The following is a 25952-nucleotide window of genomic DNA, read 5'->3' as shown; positions in this document are numbered from 1 at the left end:
TCGAAGCCCCAACTACTATTCACGATGTTTGCTGGGGTAACCCAGCCTGGGGACAAGCCCCTTCCCGCTCCTCTGGCCCTGCCCACGGAGGAGGGGGGGAAGTTCCGTTTTGGGGGGGATGACGCTGGTGGGGGTGTATGTAGGAGAGACAGCTGGGGCTGCTGCAGCATTTCCTAAAAAAAATTGTGTTCTAAGTAGCAGGACTGTGCACTGGAGTGCGAGCAAGGGGACAGATGGAGGCGAAGAGGTAGATAAAGAAGGGGTGGATGACAGGGCTAAAGACAGACAGACCGACCAACAGAAGCACAGGCTTATTCAAGCACAGGGGAGCCTGAAAACTAGAAAGACAAATTAACATATGAGGCCAAGAGATAGAGATAGCCTAGTGGGTAGGATGTTTATCTGGCATCGAACTAATCAAATTTAATCCCTGACACTCTGGATGGTCCCTTGAGCCCCACCAGGAGTGATTTCTGAGCACAGAGGTAGAAGTAAGCCCTGAGCACTGCAGGGTGTGGCCCCCAAATAAACAAACAAAAAAACTCACAGGGGTACTGTTATCTAATACTTTCCTTTTACTAAGGCGAAAAGGAGGCCCCTTTCTCAGAAAGCTGTGGCTAATCTGGGTTTGAGTGAGCACAGCCCATTGGGCCCAGAGGCCAGACTAGTTCCAGTCCGGTGGGTGTTCTTGCTTTGCAAACCTTCCCGCTTCCCTTCTCTTGCATAACAGAAGTTTCTTTTCTAGGAAACTTTTTGCAAGAATCTCTGTAGTAAAACTTGAATTTTCCCCCACAAATCTGGGCCTAAGGTGTCTGTGCCACCAGCCACAGCTGCCATTTCCAGGATCCATTCAGAAAGAGAAATGAGGGAAAGGGCATCTCCCCCAGGGGAAATGGACTGGTGGTGCCTGAACTGGGCATGCATAAAGCGAGCTGGATGGAGATCCCATCCATGCTCAGAGTCTGGGGTGGGCACCTGAGAGGATGGGCAGCTCCCCTGACCATCTGGCAAAAAAACCAAAACCACACAATGACACTTTTCTCCATCTCCCATCCTTCCACCCATCTATCCATCCATCCATTCCTTCATCCCTTCAACCACCAATCTGTCCATCTATCCCCCATACTTCTTTCTACTCATCCATATTTTCATCCATTTATCTATCCTTCCACCCATCTGTCCATCATCCATCCCTCTATTTTTTCACCTACCCATCATCCTTTCACCAATATGCCCATCCATCCATTCATCCTTCCATGCAATAATTCATTCTTTCATCTCTGCATCCATCCATCTACCCATCCATCAATTCATGGATCATTTCACCCATCCATCCATCCATCCATTCTTCCTTCCACCCACCCACTATTTATCCACCTCTCCATCTTTCTGCCCATTCATTAATTCATTCTTCCACCCACCCATCATCCATCCATCCATTGATCCTTTTACCCACCTGTCCATCCATCCATCCATCTATCTATCCATTCATTGATCTTTGCAACCACCTGTCTATCTATTCATCCATTTATCCAACCATCTATTCAGTCATTCTTCCATCCTTCCACCCACATATCCATTTATCCATTAATTCTTTCATCCATTCATTCATTCATTCATTCATTCAACTCTCCATTAATTTCACCCATCTATCCATCTACCTATCCTTCAACCCAGCCATCCATTTGCCCATCCCTTCATCCTTTCATGATCCCACCTACCCGTATTCACCCATCCCTCCATCCTTCTACACCCCTACTCATCCATTTATCCATATGTGTGTATATAAGATATATAAATATAATCATATACTCACCCATCCAACTCTGCACCATCGATCCCTCATCCACTCACCCACTGATCAGCAGCAGACATTTATTACAGGCCTGCTGCCTATCGTGTGCTGTTCCTGGCCCTGGCACAGACAGACAGACAGATAGACAGAAGTCTCTGCCCTTGTGGGTACATGATTGAGTCAGCAGGCTGGGTGAGACAAGGGGGTGTATGTGGAGGGACTGAGTCAACCCCGAGATCTCTACTTTTCATAATTTTCTCTGACTCCTTCATTTTCGCCTGACTTGCATCTGGAGGCAGACTCTGTCTGGCAGATGATGCCCCCCTTTTCCCCCCAGTCTTGGAACTGCTTTCGACACTCCAGCTCTGCCCAGTTTCTCCCGGGCTTGCCACTCTCTGGGTGTTGCCACCAGCTGAAGGAAGGGACCGAGAGACCATCGGTGACTCAGGCAACCAAAGGCAATGCTGAGTTTGTGTTCAAGTCCACATCTAGGAATTCCCTCCAATGAGACTAGTCCACAGCGAAAAGGGATGTGTGTGCTTGGAGGTTCACAACATCACGGAGAAAAGCAGGGACTGTGGGAGCTGCCCAAATGCTTTTTGGTGTTCAGTGGTGAATGAAACACACCCATGGCCAGTGGCTGTACTGGCGAGTCATTAAGAAGAAGGATTATGGTCCCCCAAGCCAGGAGCGACTTCTGAGCGCATAGCCAGGAGTAACCCCTGAGCGTCACCAGGTGTGGCCCAAAAACCAAAAAAAAAAAAAAAAAAAAAAAAAGAAGAAGGATTAATTCAAACAGTATTTTTGGGGGATCGGAGAGATAGCATGGAGGTAAAGTGTTTGCCTTGAGTGCAGAAGGTCAGTGGTTCGAATCCCGGCATCCCATATGGTCCCCCGAGCCTGCCAGGAGCAATTTCTGAGCGTGGGGCCAGGAGTAACCCCTGAGCGTTGCTGGGTGTGACAAAAACAAAACAAAACAAAACAAAAACCACATCATTTTTGGGGAGGAGGGGCATACCCCATGATGCTCAGGGCTTACTCCTGGGGACCATAATGGATTCTAGGAATGAACCTGGCTATGTACAAGGGAAGTGCCTTACCCTCTGTACATCTTTCCAGTTCCTTAAAATTCAAACATCTTTGGGATTTATGTGAACACAGATTGACTAAGCTTAAATTAGAACCTTCTGGCTGGGTCCTTGGAGATTCAGAATGGAACTGACCTTGGGAACACAGATTCTAGAGATTCAAAATGTAAATCACCTCTCTCTCATTATCTCTCCCCTTTCTCTCACTCCCTTCTTTCTCCCTGTCCTTCCCTCCCACCTCAGATTGGGTGTTTGCTTAACCTGCCACAAACAGCACTGTGGCCCCCAATCCCCATTACTCCAAAAGCAGTCTTGCCCAAAACACTTGTCAGAAAAAGACTTTTAAAAATTATTATTTTATTAAAATAATTTGAGGGGGGTTAGGGGGGTCTATGCTCCATGGTGCTGGGGATTAAATGCAAACAAGGGCTATTAGCCGTTTGCAAGACAAGTGCTTTAACAACAATGCAAACATGTTTGAACAGTGTTTAAAGGGAAAGAAAGAAAAAGAGGTGCCAGAGCAATAGCAAAACAGTAGGGTGTTTGCCTCGCCTGAGGCCAACCTGGGACAGACCCAGACCCGGGTTCGATTGCAGGCATCCCATATGGTCCTCCAAGCCTGCCAGGAGCTATTTCTTTTCTTTTCTTTTTTTTTTTTAGTTTGTTTTTGTTTTGTGTTTGGGCCACAGCCGTCGGTGCTCAGGGGTTACTCCTGGCTGTCTGCTCAGAAATAGCTCCTGGCAGGCACGGGGGACCATATGGGACACCGGGATTCGAACCAACCACCTTTGGTCCTGGATCGGCTGCTTGCAAAGCAAACGCCACTGTGCTATCTCTCCGGGCCCTCAGGAGCTATTTCTGAGCGCAGAGCCAGGAGTAACCCTATGAGCACCAGCGGTGTGGCCCCCCAAAAAAGGAAAAGAGAGAGAGAAAAAAAGAGAGAGAAGAAAAATGTCTGCTCCAGTGGGAGGGAAACCTGGGACATAGGTAGCAGGAAATGTGCGTAGATGAAGGATATTGTTTTTCTAGAGTTTTTTTTGTTTGTTTGTTTGGTTTTTGGGTCGCACCTGGCAGGGCTCAGGGGTTCCTCCTGGCTCTATGCTCAGAAATCGCTCCTGGCAGGCTCAGGGGATCATATGGGATGCTGGGATTCGAACCACCGTCCTTCTGCATGCAAGGCAAAAGCCTTACCTCCATGCTATCTCTCTGGCTCCTTTTTTGTTTGTTTGTTTTTAGATGAAGGGTATTGTATGACTGAAACTCAACCATGAACAACTTCGCAATTGTGAAAAAAAAAAGAACCTTTATTATGGAAAATGAAAAAGAAAGAGAAACTGAACCACAAACAAACAAAAACTGTGCCTGAACCATTGCACAATCTCAATGGCCTCTCACCTGAAAAATTTTGATTGGGGAAATCTTGGTCATGTGCCCAGCCTCAACATCGGTCGGTCAGGTCTGTGACTCAGGCTGGTTCAGAGGACCAGGGGTCAAATGGACAGACCTTTGGAGGGCAGCACCTGAAGGAAGGAAAAACTGTGGCTGAACTCAGCGTCCAGCCGCCCTCGCCAGTTCTGAGTGTTTGTTTTTCGGTTCCTCTTGTTCAGGCTCAGCGGGCGGAGACGGAAAAGCTTCGTTGACTCTGCGCTGAGTGGGCGTGAGTTTTCACGTGGCTAAAGTGTGGTCCCCCAGGATCCAGGACCTGGCTTCCACCCCTGACTTGGTCACTTTCTTCCCATTTCCTTGAATGACTGCGTTATAACCTCCTTGGGCCTCAGTTTCCCCATTGGCAAAGCGGCTTCCCCCACTCACAGCCGCCTCCTGGCATTACTGTGGAAAATAAGCCAGTAAATCCCTGGAGCCTGTCTGGTCGAGAATGGGCGCAGAGCAATTTTGGTGAGTCCAAATTGGAACATGAGGTGATGGAGAGATAGCACAGTGGTGGGACGTTTGCCTTGCATTTGGTCGACCTGGGAGAGACCCGGTTCGATTCCCAGTATCCCATGTAGGCCCTGGGCCTGCCAGAGGTGATTTCTGAGTGCAGAGCCAGGATGAAGTTGTGGTCCAAAAACCAATCAATCAATCAAGTTAAAAACAAAACAAAGGGAAACATGAAATAAGGGGAAATTGAGGAATGGTGGGGGACTGGAAAGATTGTCCCAGCTTGTGGGGGAGGGCCTCAGTTCTCGTGGGGGCACCCTGCAGAACTGGGCACGCAGACAGCCACCTTTATGCCTTCTAGAAGGTGGAAGACATTGAGCAAAGAGGGTCACACCTTTTTCTATATGATGTCAATGTTCATTTTGGGGGTGGTGGTGGTGACTTTCGGGGCCAGACCCCGCAGACTCAGGAGGACTCCTGGCTCTGTTACACTGCCGATCTCTCCTAGCAGGGCTCAGGGAAGTCTGTGGAGTGCCGGCGATCATGGAACCTAGATTCATCAATTGCTAGGCAAGAGCTCTACCCACTGTGCATCTCTCTGGCCCCCATATGATTTTTATTTTTTCATTTTTATTTTTTTGGGTCACACCCAGTGACACTCAGGGGTTACTCCTGGCTCTGTGCTTCAGAAATCGTTCCTGGCTCAGGGGACCATATGGGACGCCGGGAGAGCGAACCGAGGTCTGTCCTGGGTCAGCCGTGTGCAAGGCAAACGCCCTACAGCTGCGCCACCATTCCACCCCCCCCCCCATTGCTTTTTAATGACTAAACTCAGAGTGGGTGGAGTGCTAGAGGAAGGAATTGGCACAAGAATTAGCCACCTCATATGACAGAAAAGCACCAGGACAATTCAAATCGCTGGGCTAAATTTGCACATTTTATTTATTTATTTATTTATTTATTTATTTATTTATTTATTTATTTATTTATTTATTTATTTATTTATGGTTTTTGGGTCACACCCGGCAACACTCAGGGGTTCCTCCTGGCTCTACGCTCAAAAATCGCTCCCGGCAGGCTCAGGGGACCATATGGGATGCTGGGATTCGAACCACCGTCCTTCTGCATGCAAGGCAAACATCCTACCTCCATGCTATCTCTCTGGCCCTGAATTTGCATATTTAATTCAAACACATCAACCTGAGGTTGTGATGGGGTGAAAAACATGCAGCAGAGGCGGGGTGCAGGGAAGTGGGGGAGCCCTGGATGTGGGTTTGAGTCTGGGCTTTGCCCTGTGTGTCTCTGGTCAGGTGACTGCCTCCACCCTCAGTGTTGGCCTCCTTGTCCACTAACCAGGTGCTCAGTTCACCCCCGTGTCTCCTGCATGGTTGAGGGGACACAAATTCGGAGCAAGGCCAGGAGAGTATCAGCTGCCCTCCTGTTGTTGCTGTGAAAGTGCCTGCTGGGGGAGCTCCAGGCAGGCACAATTTTAGGCATGCAAAGTGCAATTTCCTGGGGCGGGGAGAGTTGCGGCCGTTTCATGCTGAGTAGTGGTTGGCATGCTTGGTGCCCAGTTGGATGCTTGGGATTGAATCTCAACCCAGGAGCCTCCTCTCCTCCCCTGCCATGTCCTTTCTTGTCTCAAAGGGCTGGAGGGTCCCTACCCCCCATGCACACACATGCAAGTCGGATCCTGCCGTACTGTATTTTCTCAAGACTTAAAAAGAGACTCTGGGGGCGCAAGCGGTAGGGCATTTGCCTTGCACACGGCTGACCTAGGAAGGACTGCGGTTCAATCCCCCGGCGTCCCATATGGTCCTCCAAGCCAGGAGCAACTTCCGAGCCCATAGCCAGGAGTAACCCCTGAGTGTCACCGGGTGTGTCCCAAAACAAAACAAAACAAAACAAAACAAAACAAAACAACAAAAAAGAGACTTTGAGGAACGGAGAGATAGCACAGTGGGGAGGGCAATTGCTTAGCACAAGGCTGGCCTGGGTTCGATCCCAGCATCCCATAGGATCCCCTTGAGCCTGCCAGGAGTAATTCCTGAATGCAGAGCCAGGAATAACCCCAGAGTGTAACTGGATGTGGCCCTAAAACAAAACAAAACAACAAAAAAAGGTCACAGCCCCAGGTCAGAGTGATAGGAATGCTGGGAGGGCATTGGCCTTGCACGTTACAGACCCTGGGTTGGATCCCCAGCATTTTATATGGTCCCCTGAACCCCTCCAGGAGTAACCCCTGAGCACATTAGGGGTTGGTTCACCACCACCACCAAAAATATTAAAGTCAGGTGCATGAGGGAAGGCAGGGCCAGAAAACCTGGGAATAAAAATGGATAAATCCTTCAAACTTCCCACCTGGGGCTTAGCAGGCATCTAAGAGCAGAGGGGGGGAAATAATACTATTTCCAGCGACCCCCCACATCTGGGGGACTGGAGATAGAGATGGGGAGGGCACTCCTGGAGCAAAATGTGGGGTGAAGCTTCCATTCCTGAGCCTCCACTTCTTTCACCCACCTGGCCAAACCATGCTAAATTCTACACATCCTCAGCATCTTCCAACCCCTCTGCAAGCCCTGGCGACACCCCAAATTACATCCTGGCTCTGGCCCCTTCTCATATTCTCCACCACAGCCTCCTGGACCAAGCCTCGATTCCCTCTCTGCAGGACTGAGCTGGCCCCCCACCTCCCACTTCTGCCTGCAGGGTCCCCCCCACTTTCTGCCCTGGTCCCCACGGGGCGCTGTTCCTCCTACAGCCACCCGAAGGCGCACTGCAAAGTCAGCTCTGCACCCTCCTGCCACCCCTTTGCTTCCCATTTTGCATCCTACTCTGGGCTGCCCCAGACCCCACCGCAGTTCCTCCCCACGCAGAGCTTTTGGTTTTGGGGCCACATGCTGGGGCGCTCAGGGGTTACTCCTGGCAGGCTCTGGGGATCATATGGGATGCGGGGATTTGAACCACCGTCCTTCTGCATGCAAGGCAAACGCCCTGCCCTCTGTGCTATGGCTCAGACTTCAACTCAGAGCTTTTGCCCTTGGCAGGTGCCCGAGCTGCAGTGCCCTTCGCGATCAGGCCAAGTGCCATCTGCTCCCTCCCAAGATGCCTCTGCCCTCCTCAGCTTCCTTATCACTCTTCCAAGATTTCTCTTCATCACCTCCTCCTCCTCCTCATCATAGTCTCTATTATCTCCTGTGTGGTCTATCCCCTGGGGAAGTGGGGTTCTGCTTCTCCACTCTTCCCCTCACCCTCAGCCAACAATCAGGATCTGTTCTCTCTCTCTCTCTCTCTCTCCCTCTCTCCTCTCTCTCCCTCTCTCCTCTCTCCTCTCCTCTCTCTCCCTCTCCCTCTCTCCTCTCTCTACCTCTCTCCTCTCTCTACCTCTCTCCTCTCTCCTCTCCTCTCTCTCCCTCCTCTCCCTCTCTCTTTCTCTCTCTCCTCTCTTCCTCTCTCTCCCTCTCTCCTCTCTTCTCTTCCTCTCCCTCTCTCCTCTCTCCCTCTCTCTCCTCTCTCTCTCCTCTCTTCTCTCTCTATTTCTCTCTACTTCTCTCTCCTCTCTCCCTCTCTCTCCTCTCTCTCTCCCTCTCCCTCTCTCTCCCTCTCTCCTCTCTCTACCTCTCTCTTCTCTCCTCTCCTCTCTCTCCTCTCTCTACCTCTCTCTCCTCTCCTCTCTCTCCCTCCTCTCCCTCTCTCTCCTCTCTTCCTCTCTCTCCCTCTCTCCTCTCTTCTCTTCCTCTCCCTCTCTCTCCCTCTCTCCTCTCTTCTCTTCCTCTCCCTCTCTCCTCTCTCCCTCTCTCTCCTCTCTCTACCTCTCTCTCCTCTCTTCTCTCTCTATTTCTCTCTACTTCTCTCTCCTCTCTCTCCCTCTCTCTCTTCTCTCTCTCCTCTCTCTCCCTCTCTCTCCTCTCTCTCTCCCTCTCTCTCCCCCCCTTTCTCTCTCCCCGAACATGATTTTTATATTCTTTAGTTGTCTTCCATCTTCCCTTACCTTCCTTTTCTTTTTCTTTCTTTTTTTTTTTTGGTTGCTTTCTTTTTTGGGGGCTCACATCCAGAAGTGCTCAGGGGTCTCTCCTGGAGAGGCTTAGGGGGCCCTCTGGGGGTTCTCCCCCACTGAGCCCCATCTCAAGACCACCTTGTTGCAATCTGTGTGGAATAAAAATCCGTGCATGGTTGCTTACATTGCAAAGGGAACTTGCCTTCTGCCTCCATTTCCCTCCCCAGGCTCCCCTGGCCAGGCTCCATCGTCTGTTCCCTATCAGTCTAAGAAGCTTCACCCCACCAGACACGGGAGTCAAGAGTGGGAAAGATGGATCAGAGCCATAGCACAGTGGGGGGAGGACAGTTATCTTGCATGCAGTGGACCCGGTTTGCTCTAAGCACCCCATAGGGTCCCCTGAACCCACCAGGAGTGAATGCAGAGCCAGGAGTAACCCAGGAGCTTTGCTAGGTGTGGCCTTTAAAAAAAAAAATCTTAGAAAGGACTGTCCCATGGGGCCGGGCGGTGGCGCTCGAGGTAAGGTGCCTGCCTTACCTGCGCTAGCCTAGGAGACGGACCGCGGTTCGATCCCCCGGCGTCCCATATGGTCCCCCAAGCCAGGAGCGACTTCTGAGCGCATAGCCAGGAGTAACCCCTGAGCGTTACCGGGTGTGGCCCAAAAACCAAAAAAAAAAAAAAAAAAAAAAAAGAAAGGACTGTCCCATGGGCAGACATTCAGGCAGAAGCAGAAATGGGGGTTCAGTGGCCTGGAGGAATGGAGTGGGTTTGAGGGCTGGAGCAGGAAGTGGTCTAAGACTCAACCTCTATGTCTGTCTGTCTGTTGGTCTTCTGGGACTGTGGGGTTCCACTTCCTGGCTACTTCTGTGCAACTGTGGCTTGATGCAGGAGTGGGCTTTTGGATGGAGGGATTCATGGAGTCAAGGTGGCATTTTCTGGGTGGGTAAATGACACAGGGAAGTAAGAGAAGGAGGGCTGGGGCATAAAGAACAGCACAGGGACCCCACCACCACCACCCAGGAGAGCCAGGCTTGTAAAATCAAACCCTGCTCTGTATTTTCAAACCCAGGTGAACAGGTCTGAAGTAGGGTCACGCATGAAGTAACCAAACCAGGTTGGGGCCGGAGCAGTGGCACACTCTGTAAGGCATTTGCCTTGCACGAACTAACTTAGGATGGACCGAGGTTCAATCCCCCGGAGTCCTATATGGTCCCCCGAACCAGGAGCGATTTCTGAGCACATAGCCAGAAGTAACCCTTGAGCGTCACTGGGTGTGGCCCCAAAACAAACAAACAAACAAAACCAAAAAGAAACCAGGTTGAGGGTGAAACACTTGTGGTCTGGTAATCATCTACCTTGTATCAAGAGCAAGTTGGCTGCCAGAACTGTCATTCTTTTGAGTACAGAGACCATCCCAGGTGGGGAGTAAGACAGAGTAAAGACAGATAGCTCAGGGCCCGGAGAGATAGCACAGCGGCGTTTGCCTTGCAAGCAGCAGATCCAGGACCAAAGGACAGATAGCTCAGGCTATCTTGAGCCAGTCCCGCCCAGGTTTACATGTAAGACAACTTCTGTTTTGGGGTAAAACCAAGTTGTAGGGCCCGGAGAGATAGCACAGCGGCGTTTGCCTTGGAAGCAGCCGATCCACGACCAAAGGTGGTTGGTTGGTTCGAATCCCGGTGTCCCATATGGTCCCCCGTGCCTGCCAGGAGCTATTTCTGAGCAGACAGCCAGGAGTAACCCCTGAGCATCACTGGGTGTGGCCCAAAAACAAAACAAAACAAAAAAACCAAACAAACCAAAAAACAAGTCGTAAACAAATAGATACAAAGGAACCAGGGATAATTTTTGTTTTGGGTAAAAACAAGATATATTCTAACAATTCCCCTTTTCTTTGTTCAAAAAATTGAGAGGGGGTATATAAATCATGTTCTATTGTTCTCTGCAAGAGGCGGGAACCCCAGATCAGAACTACTAAAAGTGGTTGCTGTTTTGGGGCCAAAGTGGTGGCATGGCAGTAGGGCGTTTGCCTTGCACGTGGCTGACCCAGGATGGACCTGGGTTCGATCCCCGGTGTCCCATATGGTCCCTGGAGCCAGGAGTGATTTCTGAGCACATAGCCAGGAGTAATCCCTGAGCGTCACAGGGTGTGTCCCACACCCCCCCCTCAAAGTGGTTGTTATTTTGCATAGGTGTGGTAAAAGCTGGGGAAATAAAAAAAAAAAACTTTTCGGGGCCGGGTGGTGGCATTAGAGATAAGGTGCCTGCCTTGCAAGCGCTAGCCCTGGACGGACCGCGGTTCGATCCCCCAAGCCAGGAGCAATTTCTGAGCACATAGCCAGGAGTAACCCCTGAGCATCAAACGGGTGTGGCCCCCAAAACCAAAACAAAAAAACAAAACAAAAAAAAAAACAACTTTTCGCATCAAGTAAGGTGGTGAGGAAATTTTAAACCAGTGACTGTTGTAGCTCATTCCTAGCAAAATCACTGCTAGTAAAGAAGGACTTGGCTGTAAAAGCATCCTAGGCTAGACTATGTATACGTCATTCTCAAAACAATCAGCTTTTTCCATATCCTTATCTTATGTGTATCACAAAATTGTTTCATAGACTTCTCCAAACATAAATATTAGAACCTTTCACAGATATACTTAATTTGAAAACAAGTTCCTAAACCATTCTTACACCGAGCACTACAATACAAGTCTGGAGCATCTAAGTTCCTTCTCATAGACCTCTCTAAACAATGTTAAAGATTATCAGATTTAACAATTTAAATTTAAGTGTTACAGCTCTTTTAGAATTTGTCTAGCAGGCCTTCTGGTCTCCACCGGAAGCCCCCCCACCCAAAATAATAATTTAAATTTAAATTTAGATTTAACCAATGTTAAATGTTATTATTTTAAATGTTATTAGAACATGTCTGCAGACATACATGATTTGAAAATGAGTCTGCTAAAACATTCTTATAATGAGCACTGTAGTAAAAGTCTAGTATCCGGGGCTGGGAAGGTGGTGCTAGAGGTAAGGTGTCTGCCTTGCAAGCGCTAGCGTAGGACCCCGGCGTCCCATATGGTTTCCCCAAGCCAGGGGTGATTTCTGAGCACATAGCCAGGAGTAATCCCTGAGCGTCAAACGGGTGTGGCTCAAAAACCAAAAACCAAAAAAAAAAAAAGTCTAGTATCCAAGTCCCTTTCCCCATAGGCTTCTGTGGACAAAGTCATTTTTGCAGACATACTTAATTTGAGAATAAGTTACTAAATGATATACACAACCAAACAGCATAGCAATTGGGAAACATTCCCTAGGACAGCAGAGAACCATTAAAAATTCTAACAACAGGGGTCAGAGAGATAGCATGGAGGTAGGGCATTTGCCTTTCATGCAGAAGGACAGTGGTTCAAATCCTGACATCCCAGATGGTCCCCTGAATCTGCCAGGAGCGATTTCTGAGCCTAGATAGAACCAGGAGGAACCCCTGAGCGCTGCCAGGTGTAACCCCAAAACAAAAACAAAATCTAACAAAAATATGAATTTCCCGGTGCAAACTAATCTTAAACCACATTGTAAACAATCCAATACAGAGAAACCAGGGATTGATCATTATTTTTGGTAAAATAAGGTGTAATCTAATTTTCCAGAAAGTTCGAAGTCCCACCTCCCATAGCATGAAATCTTTCAGGTTTATACATTTCTGGGGAGGAAAGTGGAAGGTCTCTGTGAAAGCTGCTAGTGGGAGAGAAGAGAAATGGGGGTGCACCGAGAATGGGGGCCTTGGGGGGGGCTGAAGGAATAGGCTGCCTCACTTTCTAGAAAGTTCCAAGCTCACCCCACTCCATCATGGAGGAAGAAGAGGACAAGTGTCTGCAGAGTCAGCCTGAGGTTGGATCTTTAATGGCAGGAAATTCACAGCAGTGAAAAGTCCAGTATGGAAATTAGTGAAGGGGTGTGTGTAAAAAAATCATAAAATAAATGAGGTTGACGGAACCAGAGAGATAGCATGGAGGTAAGGTGCTTGCCTTTCTTTTCTTTTCTTTTCTTTTTTTTTTTTTCTTTTTTTTTTTTTTTTTTGGTTTTTGGGCCACACCGGCGGTGCTCAGGGGTTACTCCTGGCTGTCTGCTCAGAAATAGCTCCTGGCAGGCACGGGGGACCATATGGGACACCGGGATTCGAACCAACCATCTTTGGTCCTGGATCCGCTGCTTGCAAGTCAAACACCCCTGTGCTATCTCTCTGGGCCCAGGCACTTGCCTTTCATGCAGAAAGACGGTGGTTCGACGGTAGGACCCAAAAACCAAAAAAAAAAAAAAAAAAAAAAAAATGAGGTTGAGAACACACACTTCAGGGAAATAAGAAAATACAAAGGGCTTTGACCCCTCAGGAAAAGGGCTCCAAGAAATGCAAATGATCTTGCAACGTCCTGTTTCCTTTTCCCACCAGGGTTGGTCTCTAACTTCAGGAAATTGCCCAAAATGGGGAGTTGGGGGCGGGCAGGGGTGTAAGGAAGGGAACTTTCCACACTGAACACAACACCCGCTCTCAGAGCCTGCCAGGAGTGATTTCTGAGTGCAGAGTCAGGCGTAACCCTTGAGCATCTCTGGGTGTAGCCCCAAAACAAACAACAACAAAAATTTAAAAAATAGGGGGAACCTGGGAGGAAGTGAGGGAGCAAACCCACGAACCCATGAACACAGAGGCTGAACCTTGTGCTGGGACATTAATTGCTTTGGTGCAGGAAAAAGCAGGTGACAAGTCCAAGCTGGCAAAACGGGGCTCTGTTTCCACTGTAGAAATGAAGGGGGAAGCTTCTTAGGAAAAACAGGGGACAGACAGAGCAGAAGCCAACATTAGTGGAACCAGGACATGAGGAGCACAGCTTAGCCTGGCCTCGGGTTGGGGCTTTGAGAAATGAAACGATGACTTTACCCCTCTGGGGAGCCTCTGAGAGTGGAAGGGGGACACCCAAGACAGCCACAGAGCTGCGGGCAGAGGGCAGGAAACTGTCCTCCAGCCACCATCCGGCTCTTTGCTGCTGCTACCGTCTGGATTTGTGCTGCAAAGGAATTTGCAGATACTAAGAGGAAGCTGCAAAACTTTAAAAGCAAAGAAGCAAAAAGTGTCTGTGAAGGTCCCAGTTTAGGGCAGAGGTGTGCTTTGATATGCTGGGTGGGGGAAAAACAGTTGATGTGGAGGGACCAATGGGGTGTCTGGTGGTACTTCTGCAGGCATTGGGAAGGGTCATCACACACAAACCCCCGCTGGGTTTGAGATGGGTGCAGAGGGCAAGGACCAGGTGAGTGGGGGAGAGCAGGACTGGGGTGGCAGCTCTCATCCATTCACCTACTGGGGGTCACCTGCCTGGGGTAGCAGGAGAAGTCAGTGGGATCCTGGCTTGTTGGGTTTTTGAGTTTATAGGTGTGTGTGTGTGGGACATGGATAGTGACCCAGGGTAGAAGGACTAGTCTTGCACCAAGGGACACCCGCAGACCACACCTAGGATTTCAGTGGGGTCCCTCAGCAGAAAATCCCCTCCTGGAACCCTGAGCTCTCACCACAGACAGGTAAGGAACAAGAGCTGGCCTGGAGAGACAGGCCAGGTGCCTGCCTGCCTTGCACACCTGAACCATTCAACTTCTGGCACCACATATGGACCCCTGAACCCACCAGGAGTGATCATTGAGCACACAAAGCCAGGAGTGAACGCTGAGTGGGTGTAGTCCCAAAACAACAACAACAAAAATCAAACAAAATAGAAGTTCTTGTCCAGGAAAAGTCATAGGAAGGAAGGAAGGAAGGAAGGAAGGAAGGAAGGAAGGAAGGAAGGAAGGAAGGAAGGAAGGAAGGAAGGAAGGAAGGAAGGAAGGAAGGAAGGAGGAAGGAAGGAAGGAAGGAGGAAGGAAGGAAGGAAGGAAGGGAGGAAGGAAGGAAGGAGGGAAGGAAGGAAGGAAAGAAGGAAGGAAAAAAGAAAGAGAGGGGGCTGTTGCGGTGGCACTAGAGGTAAGGTGTCTGCCTTGCCAGCGCTAGCCTAGGATGGACCGAGGTTCAGGTTCAATCCCCTGGCGTCCCATATGGTCCCCCAAGTCAGGAACGACTTCTGAGCGCATAGCCAGGAGTAACCCCTGAGCGTCACCAGGTGTGGCCCAAAAACCAAAACCAAAACCAAAACAAAACAAAAAAAAAACCAAAAGAAAGAAGAAAAGATGAAAGAAAGGAAGAATAGACAGAAAGAAAAGGAAGAAAAAGAAAAAAGAGGGAGAGAGAAAAGACAAAGGAAAATAATTACAAAAGGGTATCCATTTTTTGTCTCAATGTTCAAAAATCTTCAACATGCTTTTTCATTTTGGGGGGACATCTCTGGTGTTTGTGGGATACCTCAGTTCTGTGCACACATTATTTTGGGGACCATCAATGCACTCAGGAACTCAGGCCTTCTGCATGCACCAGCACTCTGATCTAGTGCTCCAGCCCCTAGTAGCACACTTTTGAGTCACTCCGATCAAAATAAAATTGTAATTAATGGGTAAAGATACTTAAGAATAAGACAACAAGATACTACCTATCAAAATAATCAGTGGTGATATACCTAAGGTGGTTGGTTCAAATCCAAGCATCCCATATAGTCCCCCGTGCTTGGCAGGAGCTATTTCTGAGCAGATAGCCAGGAGTAACCCCTGAGCGTCGCCAGGTGTGGCCCAAAAACCAAAATAAATAAATAAATAAAATAAAAATAAAAAATATATGAAAATTTTGGACCAGAGTGATAGCACAGCGGTAGGGCTTTTGCCTTGCATGCAGCTGATCTGGTGCAGACCCGGGTTCGATTTCTAGCATCCCATATGGTCCCCCAAGCCTGCCAGGAGTGATTTCTGAGCACAGAGCCAGAAGTAACCTCTGAGTGCCGCTGGGTGTGGCCCAAAAACTATATATAGTTGTTGCAAGTCAGCCCCTGAAGAGGTTGACTGATGGAGGGATGGAGGATGAGGTCTTTCCCCTCCAGCTCAGAGCACGAGTCTGCCACCCTGTCTAGCCGATGGTTCTGAGGTGAAGCGGTGGGTAAACAGCTCGCAGACAGTCAGGCTTGTGGAAATATTAGCTTTATTCGGTGGACAAGACTGAAGTCCAAAGACTCAGCATCAGTTCCAGCAAAAAGCCTCTCACCTTCCACAGATCCTTGCTTTTATCCCCCAGAATCAGGTACCACCCAATGGTGGGATCAGATACCACCCAATGGTGGAAACAGAATCAGGTACCACCCTAGGGTGGGGGCAGAATGCCAGGTCACATCCTAGGGTAGGGCACAATCACCAATCAGGGTAGGGTCAGTAACATAATAATCCCATAAAATGTTTACATACACAGGGGCTGGAGAGATAGCATGGAGGTAAGGCATTTGCCTTTCATGCAGAAGGTCATTGGTTCAAATCCTAGCGTCCCATATAGTCCTCCGTGCCTGCCAGGAGCAATTTCTGAGTATGGAGCCAGGAGTAACCCCTGAGCACTGCCGGGTGTGTGACCTACATACATAACATATATTTTTTTTATATATATATGTAAAATATTTTAGAAAACATACATACAAGAAATAACAGAAACCCTAACTGGACCAATATTTATTACCGAAACCTGCCACTGTCTCCCCAAGTCAGGGTCCGGTGATGCCGCCAATGTTATCAAAGAATCAAGGAAGAAAGGATTCCAGGCTTTTCTGTAAACAGGAAAGCAACCATTTTCATTTAATGAAACTGTCATCTTCTTAATACTGTCTCCCCCAAAGTCAAGGACAAAGGGAGAAAAGAAAATGCCTGGCCAGTTTCACAGAGGAACACTGAAACCCCCCAGCCCCATGTTGATCTCTTGAAGCCGACCAAAGAGAAGAGACAAACCAACCAGCCTCCATAGCAGTCACTTGGGCCTAAGCTGGAGCTGCTGTTTAACCAAAAAAAAAAAACCTCCCAAAATTTAGGGCCTTGATAAAACAAAGGATGCTGCTCTCTCGCGCCACCTGGTGGACGGCAGGCTGAACCACACCGGCGGGACAGTTCAACTTTCTTAGCTCCGCCCTGAAGGGAGGGACCTCGCTATAGAGGGGGCGTGGTCATGGCAGAAGTAGTCCCGCCTTTTCCTCCCAACGCACCATTGGGACGAGCGCCCTGCAGGGGAGGGGCGGGGCTTAGACTAGGGAAGAGGGGGGAGACACACGGGATTGGCTGTCTGTATTTCCGGGTTGTCCCAAATCATGGCGACCTGCTGTAGGGTGAAAGAGGAGGCCGCCATTGCCGCGTTGTACGGAAAGGCCTGGTTGTACGGAAAGGCCTGTTGGAGCCCACAGCCAGAGATACAGAAATCAAGTGACACCTGACCCAAGGCGTGTGACTCAAACTGTCAGTTGCTAAGATTAGAAGGAGGCTGATGGTATCTGCACCCAAGTCTGGGTCGAGCTGGGGGCGGAAACACGAGGCGAGGCTGGTTGTCTTGCCACCCAGAAGTCAAAGTTGGGGTTGGGAGGTTTGGGGGGGCGTGTATCAGAGTACAGTTCTTGCAGAAGCAAGACCCTGGGGATGCACCCCAACACCCTGCATGTGTCTCCCATCCCACCCCACCCTCCACTGAACCTGTCACCAAGTTAAAGCATCAGATGTGAGCTCTGAGAGACAGGAGCAGTAGCACATAGCCTGGAGGGCGACCTGGGTTCGATCTCCGGCATCCCTTACGGTCCCCCAGCATACCAGGAGTGATTTCTGAGTGCAGAGCCAGGAGTAAAGCCCTGAGCACTGACTGCCAGGTGTGGCCCCCAAATCCAAAAACAAAAACAAAAACGAAAAAGAAGTTAGCTCCTATGACCCCCCTTTGTTAATTCTCCTCCACACAGGGAAGGTAGAGTAATCCAAAGAATGGAGTGCTCCCTTTGACTTGCTCCAGGACCCTTTTCTTGAGCTTGTCACTTGCTGGTATAGCCTCTCCCCTCGGCAATCTGTTCCCAGAATTACCCCTTTCATCACTTGGGACAATGATGTAGCTAGCGGGTAAGCTCCAGATAACATCTCAGAACTGCCAGGAAACCAAACACAAGGCAAGCACTTCTCCAAACGTTTTCTTTTTCTTTCTTTTTTTTTTTTTTACTCAATAACTTAATTCTTTTGTGGGCATATGGGTTCCTGATTCTGCACTCAGAAATCACTCCTGGCATGCTCAGGGGTCCATATGAGATGCAGGAGATCTACCCCTGGTCAGCCACATGCAAGGCAAATGCTCTACCCACTGTGCTATCACTCTGGCCCCAATATCTTTATTCTTTACAAAAACACATAAATAAACAGAATGTGTAGCTTCTCAGGCAGTTTTTTTTTCTTTTGTTTTTGTTTTTGTTTTTTTTTGGCCACACCCGTTTGATGCTCAGGAGTTACTACTGGCTAAGTACTCAGAAATTGCCCCTAGCTTGGGGGGACCATATGGGACGCCAGGGGGATCGAACCGCGGTCCTTCCTTGGCTAGCGCTCGCAAGGCAGACACCTTACCTCTAGTGCCACCTCACCGGCGCCAGAATGTGTAGCTTCTGAAGTATGTAGTTACCCATTCAGGAAGCCGTAATGGTTGCTATCCTTCTTTTTTCCCCTGTCCTTGGTTTACTCAGGGCCACACCAGCTTTACTCAGGGCTCTTACCTCTAGCTCTGTGCACAGGGATAAGTGTGAACATAGCTCAGGAGGACCCTATGGGGCACTGGGGATTGAAGTGGGATCAGCCATATTCCCCATCATGGATCTTTTTGTTTGTCTGTTTTTGTTTTGTTTTTGGGCCACACTGGCAGCACTAAGGGGTTCCTCCTGACTCTATGCTCAGAAATAGCTCCTGGCAGGCTCGGGGGAACATATGGGATGCCGGGATTTGAATCATCGTCCTTCTGCATGCAAGGCAAACGCCCTAACTCCATGCTATTTCTCTGCTCCCCACCCCCCTCCCCGATCTTGATGATCAGAAATTCTTCCCTGTTGTCTCAGTCAAGTGACAGCTGAATTAAAATTAAGCCAGAAGTGACCTGATTCCAGAGAGGATAAGCCATACGAAGCCACCAACATGGCCATTCTAGTCGGGAAATGCTTATGTGCTGTCTGGAGGTTCCTTTGTGCAGGGAAAGCTGCCCCAACATATTTGCACTGGGTCTCTGCCCATCCTCTGCTGGATTAGAATCACATCTGGAATGATCCTGGAGCAGAAAACCCACCAAACACTGCCGTGGGGGCCCAGACAACTCAAAGAATTCATGTGATTAAAAAATCAGAAAGACAGAGACAAAATTGAAATGTCCACAAATCAGGATTACTAGCTACCAAGGCACCCTGATGTGTTGGTAGCAAAGTGTTAGACAGAGCGCACAAGAATTTCCCCTCAAGTTGACATTTATATTGATCCAATATGCAAAACTGGACACTTCCCCCGCCCCCACGAGCTACAGCTAGAAAATGTAATTTAAAATTGCCATTTAAAATAGCACTGTAAAAGTCTTCAGCCACCCAGGAATAAATCTTGTGCGGAAATGTACCTGACCTTTTTATGAGACAGAATACGAGACGTTATTGAAAGGCATAAAAAAGAAATATATCGTGTTAATGGGCAGAGAGACAGAATGGTACCAAGATGTCTATCACGCCTGGCTTTGTCTCTAAAAGGAAGAGAATTCTAATAGCATCTCTGACATTTTTGTTCTTTGACTCTTGACAAGTTTATTCTCAAATTGAGAGGGAAAACAGAGGCCAGGGTTCACTAAAACCATCTGGAAGCACTTGAACAGGGGAGCCCTTTGCCCTATTGGACACTGTGGCCTGACCTACAATATGTCTCACAAAGACACAGTTGGTTATGCTGGCCCTGGGATGATTAATACACAGGCGGGCAGAGAAGCTAGGAATAGACTCGATGCCCCGGACAGCGGTCACGAGCCAGCTCCCTTGGGAAAAGGGGAACTGTGTCAATGAGATGATGGTATGAAAGCCACGCCACAAAATTGGAGGTTCATTACTTGCCATATAGTAAAAAAAATTCTTCCCATGTTTGTAATGATTTAATTAATTGGGCATGTGGCTCAGTGGTAAGAGTAGTGCTTTGCATGTGTGACTGAGGCTGTGGGAAGAAGAAAGGATGGAAGGAAGGAGGGAAGGAAGGAATAAGGAAGGAAGAAAGGAGAAAGAAGGAAGGAAGGAAGAAAGGAAAAATGAAGGAAGGAAGGAAGAAATAAGGAAGGAAGGAAGGAAGGAAGGAAGGAAGGAGGAAGAAGAAAGAAAGGAGGAAGGAAGGAAGGAAGGAAGGAAGGAAGGAAGGAAGGAAGGAAGGAAGGAAGGAAGGTAGGAGGGAGGGAGGGAAGAAAAGAAGGAAACTTGAGAAACTTTATAAGAAACATTAGGAGGTGGGCTGGGGCAATATCACAGCAGGAAGGACGCTCGCCTTGCATGAGGTCAAACTGGATTCTATCCCCAGCACCCCCATTTGGCCCTCTGATCTCTCCCAACAATGATCCCTGAACACAGAACCAAGAGTTAAAAACCCTGAGAGCCACTGAGTGTGACCCCTGAACCAAACTCCCAACAACACAGGCAAGAAACAGAGAGGTTCCAGAAAGATGTGCCAGACACATAGAGTCACTAGAAGTGAGACGCCAGCTCAGAACCCCTACAGTTAACTAATGTCTGAATGCCTTCAGGGGCATCTGTGGGCATGGGATCAGGAAGGCTCTGGAATCCCACTTTCATTGAGGTGGGAGACACTTGTCCTACCACTAAATAACTCTGCTATGAGTTTCTGGGCCTGGGGCACCCACTGCAGGACTGACTGTCCATGCAGCAAGCTTGAGGTGACAAACCGAGTTGAATGGAGCCATGTGGATGCCAGGTCTGATGGTGAGCAGACACACCAGAGTGATTAAGCAGAGGCAGAGGTAACAGTACTCACACCCTCCATTGGGGTAGTACATCCAGCCTGCAGCTGGGGGAGATGGGAGCTTGTTGATTTGGGTGGCTTCTAGATAAAAATGGGGGCCTCAGTGGGGACCATTTAGGTGGTAATTTCATCTGAAAATGAGAACCGGTTTCTTCTTTCTTCCATTTGTTTTCTTTCTTCCTTCTTTTCATCTTTCTCTTTTTCTCCTTTTTTTTTTTTTTTTTTGGTTTTGGGGCCACACCCATTTGTTGCTCAGGGGTTACTTCTGGTAAGCACTCAGAAATTGCCCCTGGCTTGTGGGGACCATATGGGACGCCGGGGGATCGAACCGCGGTCGAGATCTTTCCTTGGCTAGCTCTTGCAAGGCAGACACCTTACCTCTAGTGCCACCTCACCGGCCCTATTTTTCTCCCTTCCTCCCTCCTTCCTTCCTTTCTGTTGTGTATGTAAATATTTTGGGGGATTACTATGTTGCTCACCCTAATCTGATTAGGTGATTGTGCCCTACCCTAGGGTGTGACCTGGCATTCTGCCCCCACCCTAGGGTAGGACCTGATTCTGCTTCCACCATTGGTTGGTATCTGATCCCACCATTGGGTGGGACCTGACTCTGGACTATAAGAGCAAGGGTCTGTGGAAGGCGAGAGGCTTTTTCTGGCTGGAACTGAATCTGAGTCTTTGGACTTCAGTTTTGTCCATCCGAATAAAGCAAATATTTCCACGAGCCTGATTGTCTGCGAGCTGTTTACCCGCCGTTTCACCTCAGAACAGTGGGCTAGACAGGGTGGCAGACACGTGCTCCCAGCTGGAAGAAAAGGGCCTCATTCTCCATCCCTCCATCAGTCAACCTCTTCAGGGGCTGTCCTGCTACATAATGACGCCCGGACAGGGACCTGAACCCTGGACCCTCAGAACTGTAAGTGAAATATTTCATTGAAAATTTCCTATGCTGACCATCAAATGGTTTCTGTGGTTAGTCATGTGGATTTTACCACCCTTAGTCTTACGCATTGGTGCTCTAGTATACAAGTGGATCATTCCATTTTGTTTAAAACTAATTGGTTTTGATCTAAGGACAATCACTGCAGTTGGATGGTTGTGGTCTATATTTCAAATGAAAAGTGTAGTGTCTCTAGCCATCATAGTTTGTGGAATTTCTGTGTTGACTAACGTTATTATTATGAGCATAGTTATTTGCTGTTATTTCTATTTAGGAAATAGAAAGTGTAGAAATGGTGAGGCTAAAACCAGTATAGATAATAAGGAAATTTATCTGACGAAAACTCAGACCAAGGTGCAGGCTGACGAATCCAGCCCCACCATCAACAATATAGAAATTTTTGCTGGAAGAAAAACAACTCAGAATGTTAAGCCTGATTCTAGTGAATTGCTTGACAGTAGTGACTCAGATAATGATCTACCTCCAGTGCTAACTCCACGAAGTATGCCTCCTTCTAGTCACAAAATTGAATCGCAGAGCAGAGCAGATTCAAAAAATGAACCACATGCTCAGTCTCAGAGCTCTATTCAGAGTAATTTTGCTAATCAGGCCTTATCCCCTATAGACGGGGTAAATGTTTCTAACTATGTACCCTATCAGATGGAAGAATTAGATCGATTTAAAAGATCATGTAAAGAAAATGGGCCAAAATCGCCATACAGTGTGGAGTTATTAAGACTTTGGAGTCATAACTCATCTTGGACTTTGTATGATTTTAAAAGAATCGCTGAAATATGCCTGTCGTCTAAACAGCGAACTGAATGGGAAATGTACTATTCAGAAGGCGTAAAAGCTAAATTATATAGTCCGGATGGTATGAAAAAGCAAGTGGCAGGTGTTACTCTATCGTATGAATTATTGATGGCAGAAAATCAATTTGCAAATATTCAGACACAAGCAGCTTTACCTAAGGAAATCTTAAATTTAGTCAGGGAGATTGCATTGTCAGCATGGGAAAAAATTGATTCTAACAGCATTGGTAGAGGAAACTTTTTAAAAATTACCCAAGGCCCTTATGAGTCATTTGCAGAGTTTGTAGGTAAGATTAAAGATGCTCTGAAGTTACAGGTGGAAGATGAGGAGATTAGAAACTTCCTAGTAAAATCTGTGGCCTATCATAATGCAAATTCAGCCTGTAGATTAGTATTGAATACATTAAATGAAAAGTCAGATCTGAATGATTACCTTTATGCCTGCCGGAATGTCTATGTGGAACCCCAACCCCCACCCCACTCAGACTCAGTACAAACCTTCCCAGTTACCAAGGGAACAATGTCTTACTCCCCTTGGGGACAGAACACTTTCCGGAAACCAGGTCTTTGCCCAAAATGCAAAAGGGGTCGCCACTGGGCGAAAGATTGCAGATCCAGAAACCTCATTAATAATAACCTAAGTAGAGGTTTCAACACAGTCCCCAGGAGGCAAATCGCCTGCTACCATTGTGGAAAACAGGGACATATCAAAAGAAATTGTCGTCTCCTTATAAATTCAGCTCCCCAAGAACACACATACAAGATGCAGGGAAACGCCCACAGGGCCTCCCCCCAGGCCCTTCCAAATCAGGGGCAAAGTTCACAGACAATAATCCTTCCAAGCCCAGCCCAAGAAAATTCATCACAATAAGGGAATTAATCCACTCTACTTCAGGGAGTGCCGGATTAGACATATTATGCCCAGAGGACATTACAATTTACCCAGGAGCATGCCCTTACATGTTAGAAACTGGCATTGTAGGCCCGCCACCCCCAGATACCATGGGTTTGATTCTTGGCAGAAGTTCCCTCAACATAAAGGGTATATCAGTAATCACTGGTGTCATTGACTCAGATTCCATGGGAGAAATCATTGTAGTTATTACTGTACCAGTTACATGGACCTTTAAAAAAGGAGAAGCGATTGCCCAGATAGTAATAGTGCCTTATGTCAAATTTGGGACTTCAGATAAGACTAGAATTGGAGGTTTTGGAAGCACAGATCCGGGTGCTGCTCAAAACCCAATCGTGGCTCTGGTTACTAAATGTAAAGATGAACACCCAATGATCAAACTTCACTTGGAAGGCAAACCCTTTGATGGAATGATAGATACGGGTGCTCAGGTTACCGTAATTTCTGATAAAGAATGGCCAGAAAATTGGCCTCTTCAGGAAATCCCGTATTCCCTAGAAGGAATAGGAGGCCTGAGTTCCTGTCTGTTGAGTACGAGGACTATACTATTTTACGGCCCAGAAAATCAAAAAGCAATAATCAGACCTCACGTGGGCCCATTTTCACCATCCCTGTGGGGCCGTGACCTACACAAACAGTGGAAAGCAGAATTCCACATCCCATTAGCTCCAGAAGAGTCCGAACCTTCTTTTGATTTAAAAACCCAAAATTTTTAGTGGGGGCCACTACTGTAAAAACACCAGCACCAATAAAAATAAAATGGAAATCTGATGAACCAATTTGGACAGGTCAGTGGCCCCTTAAAACTGATAAATTAAAGGTGCTGACAGAATTAGTGGAGGAACAGCTAAGTTTAGGACATATTGAACCATCTTTTTCTCAATGGAATTCACCTATATTCACTATAAAAAAGAAATCCGGTAAATGGAGACTTTTGATGGATCTTAGAGCTATAAATTTATCCATGATACCTATGGGCAAATTGCAGACTGGTTTACCATCACCTGTAGTTATTCCAAAGGAATGGCCACTAATTATAATTGATCTGAAAGACTGCTTCTACCATATTCCTATCCACCCAGATGATAAAAAACGTTTTGCATTCTCAGTTCCTTCTCTCAATAATACCCATCCCTGCAGACGTTTCCAATGGACTGTTCTCCCCCAAGGCATGCTGAATTCCCCAACCATGTGTCAGTTTTTTGTAGATAAGGTTTTGAGCCCTGCTCGTGAAAAATTTCCTCAAGCCAGGATATTTCATTATACAGATGATATCTTGCTCACAATGAACAACGAAACAGATTTACAGGAATTATACTCTTATGTTACTGACTGTTTACAAACATCAGGACTGAAAATAGCTTTAGAAAAAATACAGATAATGCCACCGTATCAATATTTGGGTTTTATTTTGGACCGGACGTCTATACGTCCACAAAAATTTTCTATCAAAAAAGAAAACCTCAGAACGCTTAATGATTTTCAGAGACTTTTAGGTGACGTAAATTGGCTCCGCCCTGCACTAGGAATCCCAAATGCAGAGTTATCTAATCTGTTTAAAACGTTGGAGGGTGATCCTGCTTTAGATAGCCCGAGAAATTTAACAACAGCTGCAAAAAATGAATTGGACATCTTCTTGAGCAGATTACAAAAATCGTTTCTCTCAAGATTCATCCCAGGAGAAAAGGTATTACTGTTAATCTTCCCTAATATAGAAACCCCCACAGGGGCCTTGATGCAACAGTCAGGACCTTTGGAATGGGTGTATTTACATAACAAACAACCTTGCTCAGTTGTCCCCTACTTACAACTGATTTCAGAGATTATTATCAAGGCAAGACTCAGATCTATATCTTTACTAGGTTTTGATCCAGATATAATAGTTTTGCCAGTACCAAAAAAGGAAATTGAGTCAATATTGCCAATTAATGAATCTCTACAAAGGGCCCTCTCAGATTTCACAGGAGAAATATCTTCCCATTATCCAGCAGGAAAAATTTGGGACTTTTTAAAGAAAACTCAGTTTGTTATTTCTTCAATTGTTCGGGATTCCCCTATTCCCAATGCCAAGGTTTTTTACATTGATGGATCCCAAAATGGAAAAGGAGGAATAACTGGAGACAACATTAATATGACCATAGATACCAAATATAAATCTGCACAGAAAGTTGAATTAGCAACGTTAATTTACCTATTAGAAAATGTATCTGAAGCCATGAATATAGTTTCTGATTCTTTGTATGTGGTAAATTTATGTCATGTGATAGCCACTGCATCCCTTAATGCTAATAACCCGATCATACAGGACTTACTTAAACAATTACAGCAGCTTCTTCAAAAACGAACTGAGCCCATCTTCATCACACATATTAGAGCCCACTCAGGTCTTCCAGGACCTATGGCTCAAGGAAATAAAACTGCTGACTTGCTAGCAATGCCTATATTTAAATCACCTATAGAGGAACATTCAGCCCTACACACAAATGCTCGCCGTTTACATGTGAATTACCAAATTCCATGGAGGCAAGCTAGAGAAATCGTAGAAAACTGCAACGTATGTGCACCGTTAACAAAAAAGACTCACATAGCAGGAGCA

At 47.3% G+C, this 25952-nt stretch overlaps 1 non-coding gene across 1 annotated transcript; it reads left to right on the top strand.

The window, feature by feature from the left end:
* The first annotated feature begins 11541 nt into the window (after positions 1-11541).
* LOC126007667 (U7 small nuclear RNA) lies at positions 11542-11603 on the top strand. The gene has a single exon (XR_007495169.1). It is a non-coding gene; the product is annotated as a U7 small nuclear RNA (small nuclear RNA).
* Positions 11604-25952: the final 14349 nt, after the last annotated feature.

The sequence above is a fragment of the Suncus etruscus genome, chromosome 4 (assembly GCF_024139225.1).
Source record: "Suncus etruscus isolate mSunEtr1 chromosome 4, mSunEtr1.pri.cur, whole genome shotgun sequence".
NCBI lineage: Eukaryota > Metazoa > Chordata > Mammalia > Eulipotyphla > Soricidae > Suncus > Suncus etruscus.
The sequence above is the reverse complement of the archived record's forward strand: the minus strand, read 5'-3'. Positions and strand labels throughout refer to the sequence as shown.